The following is a 20,841-nucleotide window of genomic DNA, read 5'->3' as shown; positions in this document are numbered from 1 at the left end:
TCCTGATTGTGGAAGAACTCCTGCCAGGAACTTTGCTAAAAGGAAAAGAGATAGAATGGGGTAGATACATGATAACATAGCCTAAAGAATGGGTGTTTGTTTGCATTTTAAGTAGGAAGATAAAATACAGTATGCTTTCATGCTAATAGAAATAATACATTAGAGAAGGAAAAACTGATGAAGTGAGACAAAGAATAAATATATTTGCATTTGCAATTGATAACCATCTATACAACAAACATTAGTATACTTCAGTGGTTTCGTGTAACGTTGATCTCTACCCGTACAAGGTGCACAGGTACATTTCAGCTGTCATTTCCATGTGACAGCTCGGTGAATGCAACACAGAAGCAGAGCTAATATCTAACCAGTCTGTACCAGTGCAAACACAGCAGTTGTCTGTGGTCACTATTCTGATTGTTTGATGTAATTCTAGTTGTTAAACCTTTTGTTGACCATCCCTGCTTGGGATCTTTCATTATATGATACATAGTCATTGTGTACACAATCAAAATTTCCTAAGAATCTTAGCTTTTCAAGAGAGGTCGCCAACAATGAAATTTAAAAATACATATATATCAGTTTTAGCACACTAAGCACAGGGTAGCAATTTTCTGATAATTGATTGGTTTTAAATAAAACACATGCCTGTCTTAGTCTGTCTACATTTTGGGTACTCCTTCAGAGTTGCTTGATAGGGGCATTTTTAGAAATAGCAAGGCACTCCAAGTAGAATGATATCTCATTCCCAAAACACTGTGCTGGTGGTTTTGCTTCGCTAATCTGTGGGTGATGCAGGCACAGAGCAAATGTGTGTGGACTGAAAGCCCAGACCGTGCCCAACCACAGGGAGGATTTCGACAGGGTTTATGACATTAGGCCTGTTGGAAGGATGGCCACAACTCCAGCTACATTCCCGAGAAGCACAAATGCCTTTGAAGGAAAGGTATCTTGTTTGGAGGAAATTCCAGAATCATTTTCAAATTCCCAGGTATGGAGATAAAATGAAAAATTAAGTACCCTCATCAAACTCCTATTAAGAACACATGAAGAATAATACCCAACTTCCTTTAAAATATTTTCCGTTCAGCATTTTCTCATTTTATTTTATACTATAGAACATACAAATTTGGGGTAAGAAGGGGGAAAATCGGAGTAGATTCCTGAACTCCTTAAAGGCAATTGCCTTGATGTTTTTGTATCCCACCAAATGGCACTCAGGCAGGTATTTGATGGATGAATAAATAAATGGATGAGCAAACACTGAAAGGCCAACTTTGCATCATCTCTGACCTCTTGCACATTGCTTTTGTGGTTTCTACAGCATGATTTATTTATCTTCCCCTTGTTTTTCATACCTAAGTCACTGAAGTCCAATTTCTCAAGCCAGATTTAGTTAACAAAGGCTTTACTGATGCCTCAAATGTTTATAACCCAACACTAGAGATATAGTTGGTGTATTTTTTAGTGTGCTATTCATCGTTTTGTTCCTTTTCTTTCTTTCCTTTTTAACAAGGATCTAGACTTGGCTAGCCAACACTCTCTTATCGGGCCATTTATTCATTCAACACACATTCACTAACATGAGCTAGACCAGTGTCCTAAATACTGGAGATACTCAGGGAAAGAAGGTGCCAGACATCTGTGAGCTCACTGGCTAGAGGCTGTGGCCATGACAAAGCACGGGATTATTTTAACAAGGGCCCACTCCTCCATCACCACCCTCCTTGATGTCTCTAACACTCATCATTGAATCATTCAGGTCAAGACAGTGCCCGAATCCTGTTTGTTTAACTTTGGAAATATCTCTTCAATGATCACTAGCAAATGAATTTCCCAACAGCTGTAGCATTATCATATAGCCTTCCTGAGGGCAAGACTCAGGGTTCCTTCATTTTGTTCAGCCTTTATACACAGATGATGATAGTTCCGTGCTGTCTTAGAAAGACTTCTTATTCCTGGTCTTGATTGCTAGCTGGGTGGGGCTGGGCTGGGGAGAGGGAGCTTTAGAAAGTTAGGACCTCTCTGAACTTCACTTTCCTTGAATATAAAATAAGATCGGTAGAAGTCGATAGTCTTAAGATCTTTTCTAACCTCCAATGACTGTGATTATTTAATACTAAAGAAATGTTCATTACTCAGCTAGAAGGAATCTCTGGCACCTAAAAGTATATTTTGAAGGAAGTGTAGTTTAGAAGTGAAATGTGACCTTTAAAGTACCTTGAAGAATCAGGGACCCGCTTTCAGATGCAAAGAGCCACATTAATGCAAGTGACATCAAATTAAGGGCTCTTGAAAAGTTGTAGCTAAATAAAAAGGAAACTAGTTTTGCTGAACAGCACCCAATTTTCTCAAACCAGATGCAAACAAGTACTTAAATCTGATCAGAGACTTACTATTGTAATTTTTTAATCTGATCTGCCTGTTCTGGGAAAGTCATGGCAGCAAGTTCTAGGAAATGAGCCCTGAATTTTTGCCACCCAGAGTATGAAGACTTGCCACCCAGAGCCTGCTCTAACAGTAGTAATGATGATAGGAGGCACCTCCCTGACCCTGTTCTCTTGTCCACAAAATTAAAAGGTCAAATCCAGAGACCACAGAAATCCCATGCAGCTCTGTCATAACATAGGTTTAGATAGACTGCAACATTAGCATGGTTTAATCCTACCATTTCAGACCTCCTATACAGTATCAATTGAGCAACATTAGTTACTCAATGATCCAAAAACCTGTCATTGTAATTTTAGCTTAAATTATAACAAACTCATAGGTTCCTGCACTCAAGGAAAGCCAGAAGGCCCAGATCAACTCATTTGATGATTAAGCATCTATGCATGCACAGAACTTGCTGGACACTATAGGGAGCATAGATGAACATATCATAGACATTGTCCCAGGAAACATGAGAGGGACATGCTAGGTGCATCCCGTTTATTCATTCCTTTAGAATTCTTCAAGTCCAACACTAACAATGCCAGACACTTTCTGCTCCAGGCCCCCTGGGAGTAGAGCAGGGAAAGAGGTAAAGTCAGCATGAAGTTCTTCGAATCCAGAAGAGGGAGGAAACATGGCACCTGAGTAGGGTTAAGAAAGTTAGCAAGTTAGTAGGATTCAAGAAGATGAAATGTGGGCGAAGATTAGCCCAGGCACAGGGGTCTGATGGACAGAGGTAGAGAGCAGAGCATCAACAATTACACAGAGCATGGTGTGTGTGGCTTTTCCAGTACCACAGGCTGACTGGATGTGAGAATATGGAAGAAGTCAGAGTCCAGACCTGAAAATAGAGGGGGCCAGAGGGGGAAATATCTGCAGGTCCCTGTTCTTACTCAGCCTTATCCCACAAGGTATTCCATGGATGTATGGACCCTTCCCGTGAAATGACAGAGCTACATCATTGCTTTAGAGAACTTCCAGAAGATGCCAAAAGGAAGCTCCATTCCTTCCTCTTGGGACCATCTTGCGTGACAATGTATGCTTCAGGAATTAAAATAGAAGCTTTGTTTATTGTAAATGAAAAACTAGCCAAAAGGAAGTGGCGCCTTTATACAGTGACTTTCTGTGACTTTTCTGGATCATAAAATGTGCTTCGTTATTCATGACTACAAAACAGAGGCATTTCTGTTGTTCATGTTGAGGAATGATGCAGCTCATGTCCAGAATATACTATTGGCCTTCATTTATCCAAAGGAACAAGTCCAGTTCTTTTCAGCTGTTGTTTCAAATTCTTCTTTTTCATTATCCTATTCTTCCTTCCTTGCTCCTCTCCATGTTAGTACACATTGTAGCGGCAAAAAGGACTATTAAATAAGATATCAAGTAATAGAATAAATCCATTTACAAGGGTTTAAATAAGATCTCACGTCTACATATAAGCCCATGTAGGCAAATATTCAGACTAATTGTGTGGCTACATGGTTAAATTCTGCTTTCCTGAGTCAACAGATAAAGAAACTTATAGAAAAAGAAACCATAAAAATTATCAATGGTACAGTAGCAGCTAGGCAGTTGAAGAGCCGGGAACAGAATACAGGAGCCCTCCCTGCTCATTCTTTCATTATTTCTCCACACTGTCCCCTTTAGAGCAAAGATAACACCCAACCTTTCTTGGAAAGCACCACATTTTTCAGGCTATGTTTCTTTTGGAGTTGTTCTGGAGACAACAACATCATTAAAATTTGAGGCAAAGGACAGACATAATGTCTATCTGGTTGCTATTAGTGTTTTGGAAACTCCAAATGAAATGCTTCTTTCTAGTTAGCAACTGGAGGTGTTGATCAAACAATAGTTTCCCAGCCAACCTAAAAACTGGATGTACCCAGATGACTTTGCACTCAAACATTGGAATTTTGAGGGCATGTGTGTAAAGCTTGATTAATCATGGTGCCGACCTTAGCAAAGCCATAGAAGACTTTGGCTTTGCTAAGTAGCATGACATATGTAAGACAAAAAACCCATATCGTGAGTCTACGGCATGCCAGAAACAGTCACTTCGCCTGGCATTACCAACTTCACCGTCTAAAGCAACTTTGTTCCAATGTCTTAAACCAGTGGTAATCTATTGAATAATTAATCCCATGGCGGCTCTAGAGCTCCTCTTTACAAACTGAGAATATACTCAGGCATGAAAATATGGGAAAGCATTCAGATATGAATTGCTGAAATAACTACAAGGAAATCTCACTGCACACATTCAAGTTATGTTGACATGGAAGAATATCTCCCCATCAGGCTGAGTAAACTATTACATAACAGCTAAGCTATAATAAAATCCTGATTCCAAATCAAATAAGTCTCCCAGACTTCTAAAATGAGTCACCAACAGCTTTATAAACATACAAAATACTTGACAAGGAAGTCTCTGATAATTTTTTAGTAATTATGTCTGCAAATTGTTCCTTGCTGACATCACCATTAGAAATGGTTTCCCATAAGTTTGCATTGCCTCTTCACATCTGTTCATTAATCACTAATGCTTTGAATATTTCTATCATTATTAGGTAATTCACAGCGTTTACATGATTCCACAGCACTCTCCTCGGTGGAATTTTTAATTAGGGGAATCAGTGTGATCAAAGCTGACATAACCATGGTCTCAAGTTTCTTGCAGTATTTCGTGCAGGCTCACAATATTGACATACCTTTATCCTAAAATCGTATTTCACAAACAAAGATGACATGACTTCTCAACACCTCCAAGAAAATGCAGAAGAAAGAAGGGAGCTGGGCCGGGGAGCAATGGGGGAACATGCAAGGGGTGGTGGCAGGGTGGTCACTGAATTGACATCTTTCGTGTTAAAAGACATTTCAAGGCACTGGCGTCATCTCTCTTTGTGTTGGACATGAGATTTAAAGTTCTGATCTGACATGTGATTCACAAACCAGTCCTGAGCCAAAGACGAGTGTCAGATCCTGAGTTCTTCATACTGTATTGTCTGGCAGTGCGTCTAGGAGAGAGGAAGAGCTGTGAGAGTTAAGTAAGCACTGCCGATCTGAAATAAAGAAAGAGCAGTCTCAGCCTGGGCTTCAGGTCAGGTTCATCCCGGAAAGGAGGGCAACATTGCCGACAATTTCAGGCTAAGATGAAGGAAAGTGGTTGGGAACAAGAGGACTCTTTGGCCTAAACTAGGCCATTATAATGGATGTGACCCAGAATAAACTAAGTCCTTGATCTCTCTGTAACTGTACTCATCCAGTGATAAACACTGGCTCCCTGGAAGCCTGAGAAAGTACAATATTTAGAGGAGTTCAAAATGTGTCTAAATGGAATTTGGATTTCTCCCTAAATGACCTGTGTGGTTGGCATGCCAGAAGCTTGCCACTGGAATGCCACTGGAATGAAGATGGTTGAACAAGCAGAGGAATAAGCACGGTACTTCCTGTCGAAAACAAAATTGCTATCTTCATCAGGCCTGAAACCTCCCGTGTAATATGTAGAATAAATACATGGGAAAGATGCTTTCTATGGGGAAATGGTAGTTCTGAGGGTCAGTTTTAACTTAACACAAAAGAAGCTTTTTATCGTTAAAGCTATCCAACATAGTAATAGATTAAATGTAGAGTAGCATTTCCAAACAGGAAACACTCAGGTAGAAGTTATATTTAAGCGCCATATAAGTGACTCATTCATTAATTTATTCATGCATGGCATGGTATTCATAGAAAGACTTTTAAACATAAGGTGCCAATAATGCAGAGACTAATAAGATATAGCCACTAACATACAGTAATTCACAGAATAGTCAATAAGCTACATACATAGGCGTACATAGAACATGACTTTATAAGGAGCTGGAGAAATATTTATCTTCCACCGGCCTTGTGATTGGTTGCTTTTCTGTGCTTCTGAAACAAAACAAAATCTTCAGATCTATCATTTATATTACTGGAAAAGAAAATAATGCCTACCCCTTTAATTTAAAGAGACACAGCGAGTTGGAATAACATGAAGAGAATAGTAGAACAAGCAGTACTGCCAAAAAAAGTGAATCAGTAGGGGGAAAAGATAAAGGAAAAATAAAGTGGTATCAGTAGACCCTTGGAAATCATGCTTTCTATGGCAAAAAAAAAAAAAAAAAAAAAAAAAAAAAAAAAAAGAACAAAACTTTTCTCCCTCTTCTCTGATCCAAGAAGTAAATATCTTCTCATCACCCTAATTAAAAGACCTTTCTGACTTCAGAAATTGTCCTGATAGGAAAATTCTTTCTAGCTTATTTCAGTAAGTTAACCCTAAAAATTAATAGTCATATAAGCTATGTTTACCTTACATTTAAAATTTAGGAAATTAGGAACATTTAAAAATTTAGGAAAGAGTGAACACTAAAAATGAAGAAAGACAAAGTGCTTATCTTATCTAAGATCCCTGGGATGAGGATACCAAAAAATGAGAACCATGAGCCACTGTCAATTATTTTGAAGAACTCTGAGGAACATGAGAGGTGACAGAAGCCTGGGGAGAGAAAAGAGTGGTTCTGGACCAAGCTCACTCTGGGTTCACTGAACTAAGCAAGAAATATTAACTTATTTCCTGTTCTGACAGCTGAGAACTTTGACTGTCTTGGAAGGACACTTGACAAGGTGAGTCATGATGTCCTGGTGGGGAAAATGAAGAAATGTGAACCCAACTGACCAGCTGGTTGGTGACTTTATAACTTAAAGTGACTATAATCTAAGTAAGGTGGCCATGGAGGGCACCTAACTTGGAAAGAAGATTCTCACAGCAAGCTATGGATGCCCAAAATTAACTCATTTCTCACTGAATTCAGGGAGAGTGCTACTGAAATGATGATACTTTAAATGGACAACATAAACCAGAAAGGAACACCTGATTAGTTGATAGAACTTTTTTCCATGTATACTGCTTAATATGCTGCTACTTCTGAAAGCCAATGTCATATCTCACTAGTATTAAAAGTATGATTGAGATGGTATAGCAGATGAAGGGTAGAAATTAAAAGCATGCATATCTCAATGCAAAACAAAGAAGAAATTTCTGATACATACATTGTTGGAAAATTTATTGGCCTTCTAGAAGAGGCTTGGAGGGTACTGAAGTGATTTTTTTCTTTGTGACTGTATAGATCTATCCAATATGGTAGTCACTAATTGCATGGGTCACTGAACATTGAAAGTGTGCCTCGTCCAAGTTAAGAAGTGCTTTGTCAAATACACTGAATTTTTGAAGACTTGGTAGGAAAAACTTGAATATAAATCATATCCACACAATGTGACGTGAGTTTACACATTGGGTGAGGACTGGGCCCCCTCTATATCCTTGGGACTCCACATTTCATGCTATGGATTAAAAAACTGCCAATAGAAACTGAAAAATAATTAACACTTCATTGCTAATTTGAAAAATGCCTTTCTAGCAACTGCCATTTGTTGATTTAAGAGTCCTGCTTAGGTTAAGACCATTTGTGGAAGAAACTGAATGGCAATGACTCATCACACAAGTGTCCTTGGATTCTTGGCATTTTCTATTAGAGCCATCATGTTGATCAGCCATTCTGTTGATATCTGTAGTCACAGAATCTTGAACTAACATTTATCATCCTTTATAATGGGCACTTTTAATTCAATAATTTTCCAATTCTTATTTCCTACAGTATCTTATAGAGATGATGTCTAGTAGTTTGGTTAGTGATGGGGGAAAAAGCTTCAGAAAATTGCAAAAGAGCTCAACCTTGAGTATTTAACGCTGTGTGTTAGGAAAACTGAGGGGAACAAGTACAGTCTATGTTCATAAATTGGTTTATAATAGTCATCTTCCTGTTTCAAGGTTAAACTTTTATCTCCTTAACTGGATAGTTACATCCCTTTGAAATCAGCATGCTAGTCCCTTGTATGAAGTGTGAGCTTTGGACAAGAGATTTGTGAAGCATAGACAGATGCTTGTTGCATGGACGGATTACAGTAATGCTCATTATTTGGGGAGACGAGTTACTTCTCAGAGAGGAGTGGAATATTCAGATAAGCCCAGAAAGCAATATAGGAACTGATGCTATCTCAGATCACTGTCAATTCTAACCCCCACCTACCTGCCTTCAGAAATCAATAAGCTCTTCAAGGAGTTTATCATCTAACCATGAAGCTCACCATCATAGATCAGAGGACGTTAGATCTGAAGACACCAACTCTGAAACCTACATCTCCTAACTCTGGTCTTGACCTCTTACATTCCACCTGGATGTTACTACCTAGGTATCTTGTACGATTGTAAGGGCTTAGCCTTTTATGGCACGAGGGGATAGTAGTTAGCATTAATGCTCATCCTCGACTCGACATGCTCTGCTTTTCAGTGGCCTTGATCCATGACGAACTAAAAATTCTGACCAAATTTCAGGATCCCAGAGCCCTGCAGGGACTTTTTATATAATTGGCATTCATATTGTTTTACAGGCATTTGGCCTGTTAGGAAGCTTGTGACAGGCACTTAGAAGTCAAATGACAAGAGTAATTAAGAATAGCCATGAAGGATGATGTAAAGGCATCTCCATTTCAGGCAGGGAAGAGCACAGAAATGTTCTACCCACTGGGTCATAGATAAAAATAGCGGCCATCTACTGGTGCCAGGTACTTCACAGGATTCTCTCATTTTATCCTCGCTGTCCCTTTATGAGATGGGTGCTGTAATATCCCGATGTCATCCATGAGGAATCTCAGGCAAGGAGAGTTTCTGCTACTTGTGAGTTGTTATAGTCCCTGGGGTTGGAGCTCCGTCCTACACTGATCCCATTCCATTGATCTGAAGCCTGCTTCCTGTACTGACGGAGGGGAGAACAGTCCTTCCTAGCTGGGAGCCCAGCGGGTCTCAGAGGAGTCCCTGCTGAGAAGAGTTGCTTCCTCTGAGAGTAGGAGAGAGGGCAGCTGAATTCCCAAGACACAATTTGCACCCTTGTGAGAGAGGCTGTGCCTAGAGAGTTCTGGATGATAAAGGACCCCACTCCAAAGAATCCTGGGGACCTCAGAGTTCTGTGCCTCACACGGTAAGGTAACCAAAACAAGCACACCAAAAACCAAAACAAAAACAAAAAACCAAATTACCTAAAATTAGGGCTGCACAATTTCAGTAACAGTTCACTCTCTAACTGCCCCCAGAAAGAGGCAAACCAGTGCCTCCTATTTCCCACGGAAACTTGCTTCTTTTGTACCTTAGTCATTAGGGTGTTCCAATCGAGCTCCGTGCAGATGAAAACCCTTTATGGACTTGCTATCTCTGTGTTCTGATCCAAATTTAGTCAAAAAATGAAGGACCGTGGTCACCATCAGAGGCCAAGGAGGAAAAAAAAAATGCATATAAACTCATTACCATTAGACCTTAGAGTTCTTATCCTTACAATGTTGGGTCAGAAATGTTATCTTGAAGTAAAGGAAACCAAGCAAAAAAGAGATGATGGCATCTCTCTCAAAGAGACAAGCAGGAAACAATCAGAAATGCAGGGGTTGCCTGTGTAGACAGCAAGGGTTCCAGATCCGGTTCTGAAGGCCTCTTGAGAAAAAGAGGCAGGAAGAAGGAAGGAGGGCCTTCCCGATCACCTCCTGCCAGAAGAAAGTTTGAGCAAGAACGTGGCAGAGCGAAAGGAGCCCAAGAACAACACGGCTGGGTGAAGGAAATGTCAGAGAGCGTGAATCTCAGCTTTGCACTTCCCGGAGGCCCAATATCTGACCAAATTTAGAAGTAAACAACAGCTGGAAAGGAAGAGGAAGAAAAGAAAGAAGAGACACATTTATCCAGGTGCTGTGAAATGTGAGGGGGAGTCGGATATGCTTGAGAGTGGCATCAGATGTCAAGGAGAGGCCGCAGGGTGGGGGGGGGGGGGCAGCTGCAGGAGGAGAGGAACAGCCAAGGGCCACATTAGAGAACGCCCGCCAGCAGACAGCTCCAAAGCCAAAAGGATGTTGGCCTTTATGGTCAAAGCACAGTTCTAGGCCCTCATAAAGGACAAGTGCCAGAAAAGGAGACAGGAGGGAAGGGAGGCAGGAGAGAAGTAATTAGGGGCTGAGTGGACAGACGGTAGGAAGCAAAGAACACACACTTCCGGACCTTGAAGTGGTTATCTCTACGCAGCCCTTTCCTGCCTGGCTTATTTGCAACCACCAAATCCTCCAAATTATAATAAATATGAGAATGTTTTCCACGGCTGAAGTCTCCAGTTAAAGTTAAAACGGAGGAAAGGTGAAAGAGTGAAGAGTGTAGGTCCCTCCACCCAAGGTCATCTTCAGCCTTAAACGGGGGACTCCAATCGCAAAGCCTGGAAGAGGGTCGTCCGAGAAAGAGTAGAAACTGGCTGGTAAGGAAGGACAATGCAATCAGAGTGGTCAACGAGCTGTACAGCGCAAGGGGCAGATGTCTGAATTACCTAATTTAATGGAGTTCAATTTTGTGTTTGCCCCTGCCAGTCAAGAAACACCCATCTAGCAATATGGTCAGGCGGAAACGATGTATTATTTAGAAGAAGAAAACAGTTCCAAATTTCATGTCATGTGAGACTAATAGCCTCATACACGTGCGTCCAAATAATACATAATCAGTACTGTTGTTTATCATTATCATTATTATTATTTATTAACAACAGTGGTGTGGAACCCAATTTCTCAGTGGCTGAGGTCAGCCCCCAATGGATGACTCACGCACATGGCCGATCTACATAATGGGCTAAGATTACCATCTGGTATAACAATCTACATCACAAGACTCCACATTTCCTGTTACCCAGGGTAAGTAAATTTCAAGCATGAGGGAAAATTTTAGCAAGTTTCTCCAAGTACCTTCACTGTGAGACGAATGTGGCTTTCACAGAGAGGAGGGGAAGGAAAATTATGAGGTAAAGGTTATTCTCTCTTTCATCTACCCCTGACTTCCCCTCACAGGAGAGAAACACCACCTTTGCAATCCTGGCTTCTAACATCTAGAAAATCTAAGTGGCCTAACTGATCTCTAACAGAGGCCCTCCTGGCTTTATAGGAGACAAGCATTTGAAACGACAGTGAGAGCGGGAGGTATGTGTCTGAAAATCCCTAGCCCTTCCCTCCTCGCCCTATACTTTTATTTATTTAGTTTGTTTCTGGAATGAAGATACCGAAGCATATCGTGAAAACACACAAGGAAAGCCCAGCCCCTTGAGGATTCCTTTAGTATTTTGTATTTCTAATAAAGACATCCACATCTGAAATCATTCTCACACAGAACTAACTTTGCTTCGTTTTTAAGATTTTCCTACCCATAAAGATGTTATTACTGTCATAACTGGAACTGCCAGGCTTTCCATCTGAGGCAGGCTTCATACCTGCCTGCGCGAAGCCCCCTGGTGCATTTTCTCAACACCCATCTCTTCTTCTGAGCCACGCCCCCCAACAGTCCACCAATCACAGAAGCCCTCCAAGGGCTTTGGTTGCGTGGGGGGAACATAAGACAAGCCAACAACGCCACTCTTGGTTTGGTTCTTCAGATTCTTTTGTATGATTTAATCTTTTTTTTTTTTCCCTCTGCATTTTCACCTATTTAGAACTTCACAGTTTTGCAATTCATATTTTTAAATTAAGATTAGAATTCAGCTAGATAAGAGATTTCTCTCTCTCTATTTGCTACCTGTTAGAAAGTGTTGTGTTATGCCCATTCAAGTATAAACAAAGAAATGTAATCTAACCAGGAAGAAAAGCAAACGAATAGTTTATGGCAACCTTTGCTTATGAGCAATAGCTCTGTGTATTGTTAATAATACAAAGTCTTTGCACGATAGTCTGAAGCAAGGATCGACAAACTTTTCCTGGCAACTCAGTAAATATTTTAGGCTTTGTGGAGGCAAAATAGAAGATACTGTAGTTATTTAACTAAAAAGTATTTATATAACAAAAAGACAAATATTCCACAAAATTTTTATTAATATAGTTCAAAATGTAATAATACAATTGAGTATAGTTTTTTTGTAATATAGATCTACTAAGAAGAAAGAAGTTATTGGGAGGGGTGGTAACATTTTTCATAGTTGGGCTTCAGAGCTGGTGTTCCCTATCATCCAAGTGGGACACACATTCATCTGTAGCATTCCTGGCTCACTGGCTGTAAAAATAGGCAACAGACTGAACTTGATCGAGGAGCCAGAGTTTGCCATCCTCTGCCTTATAGTCTTATGTGCTTTCAAGTGAGTCTCATACCTACCATCTTACTTGTGCTTCCCAGTATTTCTATGAGAAGTCTAGATAGCTATATCATTCCTGGATTATAGATGAGGCTCCTAAGACTTCCAAAAATAGAGTGCCTTCCTGAGGGAAAAGCTAGTAAATACTGGCACCAAGACTTAACCCTGAACTTCCTAATTTTTCACACACTCCAACAGGGGGCCGATAGGGGAAGTCTCTGCTTCCTCTGGCTTGCCCAGGTAAATAGTCAAATGTTAATAATATTGCAAGATGGTGTTGTCACTACCCCAAAGATTCTTGTAATCCTATTTTTGAATGGTCTATCTTGAATGACAATACATCTTCCTTAGACAATGTTTTGACTTTTGGTAAGATCCCCAAATCCTTAGATGCCAAGTTTCATTGAACACAAGCTTAGTTTGAGTCACAAACAAGGGTTAGCTATAATGTGATGAGACTTTCTATTTGAATTGATCTCCAAAAACCAATTGTGAAGAAAATGTCCAAGCAGAAATACCTACTCCTGTTCCCCAAAAGAAAAGAAATCTTCCAGGATAAATGAATAGCCTCCCAGTTGACTTAGCTTTATAACATTCTAGAATTAGAAGAGACTTTGAAGATAAATTTTTCCAACTTCCTTCATTTACAGAAGAAAAAGAAAAAATAGACCCAGAAAGACTATTTTGAAGACTAGCATTCAATTGGATTGTAAAATCTAATATTTAGTTTTAAAATCCTTCTCTCAGTAATAATAAACACTGAAGGAATTCTCTCCAGAATATAGCTTATAAATAACACTGGGTATAGTGTTATTTACACTAACAAGGGTAAGATTTCTACCCTAAAAAGACTAGGAAGTTTGATCTTTTTAAGGCAAACTACTGGTCCAGATGACATCTCAAAATCTTTCCCAGCCTCTAAACTCCCTAATACTGTGTAGACTCATCTGGAATTAAAGTCAAGTTTTGTGGGTAGTAGTGACCATTTACTGAGAGCTTCCTGTGTCTTGCAGAGTGTTTAGCTCTTAGTTCATAATCGTTCCTAACAACCCAAAAGATAACATATTATCCCCATTTTATAGATGAGAAGACCTGCACAAAGAGCTTTGTCTAAGATCACGTTTAGAGTTAGAAGCACATATTGGATTCCAACTTAATCGGTTTGTTAGAGTTCAACCCAAGAAGCAAGATCACCAAAAAGAGATATATATTTGACTTTACACAATCATAAGCTCAACAGTTTATGTACTGCTGGGCCTGAAGTCAGAAGTCAGGCTTTCAGGAAAGGAAAGATGGACACAAAATAGGGAAAAGTAAGGACAAATGAAATCCATGAGGATAAGCTGGAATCTACGAGGGTCAACTGGAAACCATGTGAGCCTCTCACTGCCTCCAAGTCTCCAACTCCAATGATTCAGGTAACCTGCCAGTGAGCTGTGCCCTCTGCAGTCAAATGCTCTACCCCTGAATTATAACCCTGAGCTGTGTCCTCTGTCACAATATTGCACGCCAACCTCTCCAGGTTCTCAGCTTCGGTTTTCATGTAACCATTGTTCTTTCTGCTCTTTTGGGGGACTAAGACCTCTAGATCAACAGAGCATGGGCATGAAGAAAAAATTCCACTAATTTATCACTAGGAGTGAGATAAGAGAAACCATTCAACATGTCTACCTCTAGAGATTAATAAATCCTATCTATGAGAGAAAGAAGACCATCATCTGCTCACTTGTTTAGAGCAGATAAAGCCTCTTGGAGGCTATGACTTTAGTCATCTATTTTATTTACATCCGGTTGGCACTGTAACAAGTCTTCATGAAGCCATGCTACCATTAATTTTTTTTAAGATTTTATTTATTTATTTGACAGAGAGAGAGAGAGCACAATCAGGGGAGTGGGAGAGTTAGAGGAATTCTCCTCACTGAGCAGGGAGCCCTATGTAGGACTCAATCCCAGGACCCTGAGATCACGACCTGAGCTGAATGTAGTCTCTTAACCAACCAAGCCACCCAGGGACCCCTCCATGCTACCATTCTATCCGGCCTAATCCTTCAGAGCAATGGGGGAACCCAGGAAGAGCACTGAACTGCAGGATTTAATTTCCTGTAGAATGAAGTCCTTTGTTAAAAACAATATTGTGTGGTGATCATGGCATTCTAGAAGTCCATTGATGGTAGTGTTAGCAGAAGAACTACAGGAAGGCAAAGTGAAATCTACATCTAGAGTAAATATCTATTCCAGTGAGAACAAAATTCTAGTGCTTTCCTCTTCCAAGAAGGAAATGACCCAATGCCATCAACTTGCCACCAGATTTCTGCCTAAACCTTCCAGGCAATGGTGCCATCTTAGGGGCTCAGTCCTGTTCTCTGCTGCTGGAAGGACAGATCTTCAGCAGCGGCTGAAGCCAAACCAACCTTAGTGAGTATAAGACTCTGTTTTTGTGCACATGTACAACCTCCACTCCCACTTCTCTCCATATTGTTTGAAGAACCCATTGAGCAAGTCAAGGACACCTAGGGAGAGATATTGACTTCTGTCAATAAGACATTATTGACATAAGACATAAGAATATTAACTTCTGGCAATAAGACAGATCATCTTGTATATTGATCATTAAGGTCTTCCTCTGCTTCATTTGGTTTTGGACACACATTCAGAGATCCATCCACATATTCTTCACCATACCTTTTTGTCACTAATTTTCCAATTGAGCTCCTTCTAAGTCTCTGACCATCTGGGAAACCATAGCCACAGCCATGAGTCATTGTACATCTACTACATCTACTACATCTCTTACCCTCTCTTTCTAAGCAAAATGAATGACTTTTAATTACACTGCTTAAAGTTTTGCACACTGATAGACTTTTCCTTACCTGCAGTGTCTTTAGGGCACCCAGAGTGAATCTATAGAACTACAACAATTTTCTTTGGAATAGTGCTAGCATGCCATCCAGAACTACCCTTAAATCAGGAGAAGATGATTGTTTCTTCCATCAACTGATAATAGGGAACCTCCATGAGGCCATAGGCCTATGCCAAGATGGAAGGAGCGTTGTAGCAAGAGAATGTCCCGTGAGCATCTCTGCTTTTGCATACACAACTTCCTTTTGCCTTCAGAAACTGCTCTAAGCTGATCTCATTTGTAACACTCCCATTTAATAATGGAGTACTTCTCCACACATACAACTTGATGACCCAAGTCGATGCGTGTCTCCTTGACCTTAACTATTGTGTCCTCTTATGGTTGGAATTCATAACAAACAGGAGCCATGATATTGGGTGTAGAAGGAGACATCAGGCAACCACTCTTCTTTTCAACAACACTGCAGACATTATTTGTGTTAACACTGCTGATTTCAAATACAAAGCAGGTTTAATGGAAGAGCCAAACCCAAGCAACCCCTGGGGAAAGGATAATGGAGGATGCTTGATTTACACTCTCGAAGATAATGACCTGTAAGCAGTAAGTATATAGGAGAAAAGATCTCCCAAATTATATATAATTTAAGTTCTTTTTGTTATGTTATCTCTTAAGATTTATTTATTTAAACAAGATGGGGCCAGGGAGGGAGACAAAGCATAAGAGACTCTTAGTCTCAGGAAAAAAACTGAGGGTTGCTGGGGGGTGGAGAGGAGGGTGAGGGTGGCTGGATGATGGACATTGGGGAGGGGATGTGCTATGGTGAATGCTGTGAATTGTGTAAGACTGATGATTCACAGACCTGTCCCCTGAAGCAAATAATGCATTATATGCTAATAAAAAAATATTTAGGGCGCCTGGGTGGCTCAGTGGGTTAAGCCGCTGCCTTCGGCTCAGGTCATGATCTCGGGTTACTGGGATCGAGTCCCGCATCGGGCTCTCTGCTCAGCAGGGAGCCTGCTTCCCTCTCTCTCTCTCTGCCTGCCTCTCCATCTACTTGTGATTTCTCTCTGTCAAATAAATAAATAAATAAAATCTTAAAAAAAAATAAAATAAAATAGAATAAAATAAATAAAAATAAAAAAATATTTAGTTCAGAGAAAGAAAACAGGGGTGAGGGAGGTGGGCCAGAGGAAAAGACTCAAGCAGAATCCTTGCTGAGTGTGGAATCGATGTGTAGCTTAATCTTATGAGCCTGAGATCGTGACCTGAGCCTAAATTAAGAGTCAGATGCTCAACCGACTGAGTCACCCAGGCGCCCCTATATAATTTAAGTTCCAAATATCTTTTTAAGTAAATGGGGGCTTCCAGTTTTTTGTTGTTGCTGTTAATGATGCACTCCCAGAGCCAAGGACAAAGTATTCAGCCTCCTCTGAACTCTTTAATTTCCCTCTTAGATTTTCTAAAATAAAACATTATATAAACTACAATAATTGCTCAAAAATGTTAACATTGGGGCACCTGGGTGGCTCAGTGGGTTAAGCCACTGCCTTCGGCTCAGGTCAGATCCCAAGGTCCTGGGATCCAGCCCCACATCGGGCTCTCTGCTCAGCAGGGAGCCTGCTTTCCCTCTCTCTCTCTGCCTGCCTCTCTGCCTACTTGTGATCTCTGTCTGTCAAATAAATAAATACAATCTTTAAAAAAAAAAAAAGTTAAGATTATTCCACTGTCAAACTTGAAACATTTTATATCCCATTTTGACAAATGTTATAATGATAACCAACTCATAAGTTTGGGTGTCCCTTTGGGACGTTCTAATCTGATTCAAGCAAACTTGATTCTGGGCTCCACAAGGAAGGAGAAGGTAAAAGGAAAGAGAAGCACTTCCTTTGTGAAGCAGGAGGGGGAAAAATATCTTCTCTTGGGAAACAGAGTGCGAATACGATACGGTAAAAGTGTGGCTTTGATGTCCATATTACTACTTTCCTCATCACAGACCAAAGGAAGACTTCACATAAGCAGAAAGATGGTGCATCTATGAAGAGAGAACTATTAGTTTATCAATATCTTACAAATAATAATAAGAGAGTGATTTTTTTCCAAAGAGCCTTCCAAGTATTGCATTTCCAATGATTACAATTAAAAGCAACTGGAACGAATCACCCCTAGAAATTTGAACGAGAATTTTCCTTCTAGTCTTTGGGTGACTTTTACTCCCTGGACTTCACCACCATGGCTGAGGACTGCGAGTGTTGGCACCCTGGGAATTTGTCTGGTTTTTCCTGGGAGGATTGTCTCGCCCTGGTTACTATTGGACATAAATGAGAAATGACGTTGAGAATGCAGTCACTGTCAAGGCTTTAGAAAAAGGGGGTTGGTAAGTGGTGACAAGGATAATCCAAGAACTGTAGTTACTGTCAAATGCAAGGATAATCATAAGAATTGCAGTTAAGCCAAGGAGCATTAATGCTTGGCGTGGGAATGGATCATCAAATTTAGGGAGCCTTCTTGCTGAACTCTAACAAACGCTAAAATGATTCTGTGCCCTGGGGATATCCACCAACTCAGAGGCTAGCCTATGTTTAACATTTTTCTTCAGCTGAGGTAGAAAGTAGCACCCCACGTAGATTCGTGGAGAACTGATTTTGTTTGTGGAGTGGTAAGAGATGCCAGCAAGGTGAGGGAAGGAAATCCATAGGGATGGAGAAAGAAAAAGGCACATTTCACATGTATCCACGCTCATGCTGCTACCGGTCTGATCTGAAATTCTACACCCTGTACCGAAGAAGATGCTTACAACAGTCATGGGTCACAACACGAAATCCTTTATTCCCACGGCAAATAGCATTGGAAAATGATGCTCCATGCAATTAAGGTTTGTTGGGATTTTTTTTTTTTTTTCTCTTCACATATGGCAATATTTATCTTCAAAGTTTTGCTCCTTGGCTCACGGGCTCCTTTGTAGAGCAGCTGGTCTTGTGTGGCCTAATTGTAAGATGATTTGTTGTGTGATTCAGTAGCATTGTTTATTTGTACAGTGGTTCAATGGAATTTATAAACTGCATAATATTGTTCTAGACTGTTTTCTTTTTATTAAGACGCCACATTTTCTCCAGCATTCATGACTGGGATTATAATTAGGTGGAGCATTCAAGATATTTTCATCCCAACTTCCTCTGTTAATTAATGACATTAAACAAGAAACCCTTGCATTTCAGTGAAAAGATGGAGGCAGGCATAAAAAGAGGACTGGATGGACAAATCAAGTTAAAATCCATCTTTGTTTTGCACACAAGAGCTTGTTAACAAATACTCAAATGTAACGAATACAAGCTGCAAGTTATTTCTAATTAGTCCTAGCTGTTCTCAGGAAAACCGAGTCAAATCATGGAGTCTTTTAGAAAAGATCCCTTTTGCTATTCTTGGTCTGTCCCTGAGAAACCCTCAGTAAATGGTCCCAGTGACTTGTCACACGTTCTTTAATGATGAAATGTTTCCAGTGCTGCCAGGCCTATAAAAAGTTCTAAGAGCAATTTGACCTTCCCACTTAGTTTCCTTTATTAAAAAGAAGCCGCGTGTGGGTTTTTTTGTTTTATTTTTTTTCCAATCAGAATATTTCTAAATAAAGTATAAATGGTATTTTCAAGGGGCTTTGGGGTTAAAAAAAAAAAAAAAAGTTGTAATTCCAGAATCAGGAATGGGACTTGAAATCTTACAATGTTAAGATACGTTGGAGCTGGAAAGAAAGTATTAAGGCAAAATAGGGATGTCACAGGGGAAAAGCCAGCTAGCTATTGGTCAAGCCGTTTCCAACATGGCACTGCTTTGGTGAATGAGTCACAGACCAGAGTCTGGCCCCCCGCCTTTTCAGTCAGCAACTGGACCTTATCAATAATTCCAGACATAGTCAGAATCTTGGGGAGAGACCCACACCCTCAGTTCACAGGAGATTAATGTGTAAACCAAAGGTCAATTTACTAATTTATTATGGTTGATATCTATGTCCAGGGTCCCGAGTGCTTGCCCCTCCCATCTAAGACCTCCCTTTCCATGTACTGAACAGCTAGGAGGTTGGGTTATTAATCTGAATGTTGCTTGGTTGGCGTGGAGCTGAAACAAATGGGTGGGGAATGTCTTGAGGATCATGTCATCTAAGCTAAGATAAGGTTTAATGAAACGCCCATCATCTCACAGGAAACACTCTACAGATATCTATGTCTCCCAAATTCAGTCATTGGAATCCTCCAGCTAAGACTTACCATAAATCATTAACACACTTACTCTTTTTCTTCTCTGCGCACGTCTTTATTTAAAAGTGTTAAGATTATTATTAACCAATTATCAAATGACTCTTTCTGTGGGCATCAGAAAGTATGCTGTCCACTTCCCTTATGTGCTTATTGAATTTCTCTAAATCTCTATGAGCATCTTTTTGTTTTGTTTTGTTTTGTTTTACCCCTCTCTAAGTTTCTTGGATAATCATTGCCATTATCCCAATGTATCAACTTCAGACTTCAGGATTCAATCATCCACTGAAGATATGCTCATTTATCTGGAATGTATTGAGGAAATGCTAAGTGCAGAGAACCGGGTTTGGTACAGTTAAAGGCACGAAAGGAAGAGGAGATGAGCTCCTGCTGTCAGGAAACCTCACATCCAATTAGGAAGATGAAGTATCCACACACAAATTCTAAAGAACAATGCAGGGCAGTACATGGCTTCATGCCAAACATGTAGTGGAGTTCAAAGAAAGGGGAAAACAGGGTCGTTCGGAGAGGGTTTCATGGAAGGAGTGGCATTTCGGAGGAAAACTGTATATGGATCCCAGGGTAAGGCAGGTTTTCTCCGTCTAGGCACTGCTGACATTGTGTGAGGACCCTTTCCATGCATTGTAGGGTGTACGGCATAGCCCTGTCCTCTGTCCCAGGAACCAGTAGCACCCTCCCACCAAGTGCAACAACCAAAATTCCCCGCACATTGTCAAACAGCCCTTGGAACGCCAAATCCCCTTTACTGGGAACCAGAGGGTTAAGGTGACCACTCATCTAACTGAAAGATCCAACTGACCCTTAGAGATGGGTGACCAGTGCCCAGCAGGGATAGCGCTACAGATCCAGAATAAGAGCCAGCAACACAAAGCTGTGAACAGGTTAAGATCCGGGAGGCAAGGAGACTTGGGGGCAATCTAAGAGATACAGGCCTGGGACTGGATGTAGGATAATACATAACTGAAGTCACATAATTTCCTTTTTACCCTTAAACTGATTTTTCAAAAATATTTAAAATGTTCCTGCCTTTTTTCTGAATTGGTGATTTTCTTTTATTGGGGGGGGGGATATCTTTAAA

The sequence above is a fragment of the Mustela erminea genome, chromosome 17, assembly GCF_009829155.1.
Source record: "Mustela erminea isolate mMusErm1 chromosome 17, mMusErm1.Pri, whole genome shotgun sequence".
Classification (NCBI taxonomy): domain Eukaryota; kingdom Metazoa; phylum Chordata; class Mammalia; order Carnivora; family Mustelidae; genus Mustela; species Mustela erminea.
Note: the sequence above shows the minus strand (reverse complement) of the source record.